We start from the raw sequence: 4930 nt of genomic DNA, 5'->3' as shown, positions 1-4930 counted from the left end.
GACCCCTGTGGTTTACGTGGGCATCCCCAGGGCTGAGCAAAGCAGAGGATCGGAAAGGAGAGCCTACTCCAGTGTAGGGCAGAGGGAGCAGTTCTGTGTTTTTGTGGCTTTTCAAATAAGAGTTTGACTTTTTGATAATTTGTGGCCATTGTTACTTGTGCTCTAGACGAAACGTTTTGTGTGCTGCGGTTTCTAGCCACCTTACTAAGAGGCCCTTCTGTTTTCTGAACAGGTCCTAGGTTATGATATCTATGCCATGCTCGGGATCCCTTCTTATTTTGTAGTGAAATCAGCCTGTGATTTGAGATTATCTTATTTCCTGTTACTATTTGCTGGGTTAAAAATGCAGGAAAAGGGGAAGAAAAGTGCTAACACCCGAACAGGGGCTTGAACCCTGGACCCTCAGATTAAAAGTCTGATGCTCTACCGACTGAGCTATCCGGGCTCATGTGGGGTATTTTGGACACATCAACTGTAGTTGATTTATCTACAAACTTGAAATTATTTTACAGGTTTGACCTATGATTCTGGCTCAGAACTGCTCATTCAGAAAATGCTTGTAAATACACTAATCAGCAGAGAAACTCAGTCACAAGGAAGGTCTTCTTTAATACCAAGATCTAACCATATTATATTAAATATAATATTGCCCCAAATTCTTTTTCTACATAAAGTATAGCTATACCCTATATGTACAGATCAATACTATATATATAGATATATACTGTACCGTATAGACTTCAGTGCAGTCAAGAACTACAGAATGCTGGCCTTCAGTTCCTAGGCTTCCCAGAGACATATCTCAAAGATTCTACATTTGGGCTCAAATAGAGCACTTTCAAAAGGAAGCTGATCCATTGCTGGTGCTTCTAAGGTTTTAGGCAGCACTTTGGACTCCTGAGTATGGGTCGAGAAACAGAGAGCGGTTTGATTTTTTGCTGGGTCTCAGCTGTCTTTATTTATTTATTAATCTTTTTATTTAAATAAACTTTTAATTTTTGAGTAATTTTAGATTTACCAAATTGCAAAAATATACAGAGTTCCCATATACCCAGTGTCCTTGGTTGTTCACATCTTAAATCATGTATGCATTTTAAGAAAAGTAATTAGAATACTGTGCACATGTAAATATGGGTGCATTTCTCAGTTTAGAAAGATAATTACCAACATTCATTTGTCCCCCCAGGGTCCTGTCTCTTCATCTTCCCAGATAAACACTGCCTTGAATTTGGGGTTTATTTTCCGTCTCCTGTCCTTTATAATTTGGCATCTATTACGGCGTTTCTAATTTTCTGAACAATATACTGTGGAAACTTCCATGATAAAATTCAAACTTAAGGATTTATTTAAAAAAACCCCACAAAACCAATCTCAGGTTTATTTAGGCATCTCTGTTTACATAATCATCTTCTCAATCGGTGTCCTTCTGTACCTGTACATTTTGGGCATGAGATTCTACTGATCACTGAACACATGCCCTGTAAACACTAGGGCCCCCTAACATTTCCAGGGCTAGGACCAAGTGTCCAAAGGAAAGCAGGAGGCCTGCTGCTGACCCACTCCTCCCTCCTCTTCCCAGCCTTGTGCTCCAGAGACTGCATCCTTCTGGAAGCCCGTTTAAGGCTTTGGGCTGGGAATTCTGGATTCTGGGAGTGGACTAGAGGGCAGTGGGGTAACTAACACTTCCCAGTTTTAGCACTGGACGCCCTGAGTCCCAAGGCAAACTGTGACCCTAGAAAACCTTCTGCTCCATGTGGGTGAGAGCCCCCTGTGTTACTAGGATCCGTTTTATCTAGGTGCAAGACTTTTCTTAGGTTGTTAATTCTTCAGCCAATTTATCTTCAAGTAAATAAATATCCCATGTTGTGAGACACTTCCCATCAGTTCTCTTCTACTTGTCTCTCAATTCAACTGCAACTTCCCAGTGGTCTTATCAGCCTGTAGTCGGCCTAACATGGCTGCAGTACCCCTCACTTGTCTTAAAAGAAAAAAAGGAAAGAAAGAAGCTTTTTATTTTATTTTCAAATTTTTATTTAAATTTGACTTAGATAGCATATAGTGAGAAAGAAGCTTTTAAAGTAGAGTCCCCCTCCCCTTTTTCTCATCAGATTTCTAGGTATTTGGTTCCATCCTTTGGTCTCCAGCTTAAGTGCTTGACAAGGGTCCGATGGCTGGAAGACTTACTCTACTTGGAACACTAATGTGATCCCTTTAACCATTTCATGATTTTGCTGAATAGGTAAAGGAAAATTTAATTTCAGCGTTCAAGAAGTCCTCTATGTGCTGGGGTCAAAAATAGGATTCAAAGAACTGGGAAGAGTTATAAAGATACTGGTTGTAGGGTTGGGGATGTAGCTCAGTGGTAGAGCGCATGCTTCGCATGTATGAGGCCCCGGGTTCGATCCCCGGCATCTCCAGACTGTTTTATCTACACAATCAGAAACTATGTTTTTAAATCATGGAATCATTAGACTTCGTATCCTCCTCTTCCTCAATTTCCTGCGGTGTTCTTGTACCCACTGCATTTAGAATTGTGTATTTAGAGAGGGAAACAGAATAACTCCAAGATACTGGGGAATATCTTTATCTGAAACCAATAAAACTGGAAACGTGGATAAAAACACCCAAGGGAGAGATGGCCGAAGCAGAGCAGCCTGGAAATCAGCCCGGGACCCATTAATGACAGGCTGTTTGTAGTATCTGGCTGGCCTTCAAAGGCAGAGATAATCTTGCCCTGAAAATACAGAGAGGGGATTAGGGGGTCTTGCCAGCGCCTCGTTGCTGCGTCATGGCACGAAAAAAATAGGACAAGTGTTGGGAAAAGGACGAAGCCTAGTTCGGTGGGGGCAAAGTCAGCAACTCGGTTACCCCATGCAGCTTGCGGAGTAAAAAGCAACAATAACAAGAATACCTTCTTATCAAGACTTTGGAAGCGGCTCTCGCGGAGTTGGCCGGTTAGCTCAGTTGGTTAGAGCGTGGTGCTAATAACGCCAAGGTCGCGGGTTCGATCCCCGTACGGGCCACGTGCTTCGTTTTCCATCCCCTCGCCTTGAGTAGTAGCCTTGGCTCTTCTCGGGTGGAAAAGGAGGATCACCGTCTGAGGTCAGACAGCCCGCCGTGTCCCCACAGGCAACGTTTTGCCACGAGTCCGAACCATCCGAGGAGAGCTCCGAGAACCCTCTTGGCAAGCCAGCGTGCTCGGCAAGTTTGCGCGGAGCAGCAGAAGAGCCGCAGGACCCCTTAGGGGTGATTAAATTCATTAGAAGGCGTGTCACCCGTTTGTGCGGTGTCCGAACACTGCCCCTCGAAATAGCCCGGAAACAGGTGTGAGAAGAGAAGGCAGGGCTCGTTTGCTGACTGCTCGGCGGACGGTTCGGGCTCGGGTCCAGCAGCACGCGGCGCAGGGGAGGAATCCGTCCAGACGCAAGCATGTTCGCGGGGAAGGAAGGAGCCACCCCTCGCGCCGCGGGCCCGACGCCGCAGCGCCGCTGTTCCGGCCGTTTCCTGTGTCAGCCTCATCTTCCACCGAAGCCGGCTCTCGGCTCCCTGTCTCTGTGTCCCCGTCCTCCTGGCACAGCTGATTTTCTTTATTCATTCCCGAACCCCCGCTTTCGGTCCCGTTGAGGGGCTCCCACGCGACCGCTCTGGGCGTGGAGAACCCCGGGATCCCGCCGACAGCCCGCCGGGGGTGGCCTGCCTGCGAGCGGCCGGCCTGGCTCGCGCTGCGGGGCTGGGGGGCCGCTCGGGCCCCGCCCCCGCGCGCCGACTCCGGGCAGGGGCGAGGAGCACCGGCTTCTGCTGTCTGGACAGCCGCCGCCGCTGTCTCGGCCTTTGCGGAGCAAGCGAGGCTTCCTACGGCCCTTACGAGGACTGGGTCACGAGAAAAGCCGGGGAAGGGCTGGGAGCCCCGTTTTCCCGGTTTTAACACTAGAAAGGAGGGAGGGAGAGTCAAAGTAAAGGTCGGTTGTAGCTATATGCACCTAAACATGAATGAAGTACAAAAAAGAAATTTACTAAATATTTAATATATTCAGAGAGAGGGCCAGCACGTGTGGCTCGTTGGTCTAGGGGTATGATTCTCGCTTAGGGTGCGAGAGGTCCCGGGTTCAAATCCCGGACGAGCCCGCCTTTTGGCGCCCTCCCATCGCTTAATTTTTACTAACTTAGCGTTAAATTCACACAACACAAACGCATACAGCTTCCACCCCATTCACCTGCTACACCTTCATGTGGGAATGCGTAGGCTGCACATGCGCTCGATCCCAGTAAGTAACATGGTAACTAACTCCTACTTAAAAGAAGCAAGCACTTTTCAATATTACCCTTTATTCCGCGTTCCATCAACTCTAAAGTGATTCTTGCAAAGGTTGAAGTTTCTGGTTCTTCTAGACATTCCAACTCCACGGTTGTGATCGTGTGAAACTATAGGAAGACGCTGGTCACGTCTCAATTCAATGTCATCCACCATTCATGCATCACTTTTTTATGGAAAAATAAAACAGTGAACTGTAGATTTGGAGTTTTGGCAACCCATGTACAAGAGATTTCGGCTTTCCATGTTACCATAGCGTTGACTATTCCCCCATCTTTCAGAAAATTGGGGTTCTGCTTCCTTACTGGGAAGGGGCGCTTTCTCTCGCCTCCTGCAGATACTGTTGGTACACTCATTAAGCACATATTTGTTTAGCATCTGTTATGAACTTCTGCAGTCAGTGGTAGACAAAACAAAAAAAAAAAATCATTGGATCCTGTATTTCAGGGGTTGTCAAATATTTTATATTAAAATGAATTGGCACCTCCCCTCCCTTTTCTGTGTGCGTAAGCTTTGATGGTGGAGAAGTACAAAAAAATTCAGATGATGCTTATATGTTTTGCCTTTCATGTCATCCTCCTTATAAGACAAAAAAAGAAAAAAAAATTAGACAAAATC

The 4930-nt window shown here is 46.3% G+C and overlaps 4 non-coding genes across 4 annotated transcripts; 3 read left to right on the top strand and 1 right to left on the bottom strand.

The window, feature by feature from the left end:
* Positions 1-372: 372 nt before the first annotated feature.
* TRNAK-UUU (transfer RNA lysine (anticodon UUU)) lies at positions 373-445 on the bottom strand. Its single transcript has one exon. It is a non-coding gene; the product is annotated as a tRNA-Lys (tRNA).
* A 1900-nt stretch (positions 446-2345) lies between these two features.
* Positions 2346-2417, top strand: TRNAA-CGC (transfer RNA alanine (anticodon CGC)). Its single transcript has one exon. It is a non-coding gene; the product is annotated as a tRNA-Ala (tRNA).
* Positions 2418-2949: 532 nt separating this feature from the next.
* Positions 2950-3023, top strand: TRNAI-AAU (transfer RNA isoleucine (anticodon AAU)). Its single transcript has one exon. It is a non-coding gene; the product is annotated as a tRNA-Ile (tRNA).
* Positions 3024-4053: 1030 nt separating this feature from the next.
* TRNAP-AGG (transfer RNA proline (anticodon AGG)) lies at positions 4054-4125 on the top strand. Its single transcript has one exon. It is a non-coding gene; the product is annotated as a tRNA-Pro (tRNA).
* The last annotated feature ends 805 nt before the right edge of the window (positions 4126-4930 follow it).

Source organism: Leptonychotes weddellii, unplaced genomic scaffold (assembly GCF_054177405.1).
Source record: "Leptonychotes weddellii isolate Sample4059 unplaced genomic scaffold, ASM5417740v2 HiC_scaffold_9903, whole genome shotgun sequence".
Classification (NCBI taxonomy): Eukaryota; Metazoa; Chordata; class Mammalia; order Carnivora; family Phocidae; genus Leptonychotes; species Leptonychotes weddellii.
The sequence above is the reverse complement of the archived record's forward strand: the minus strand, read 5'-3'. Positions and strand labels throughout refer to the sequence as shown.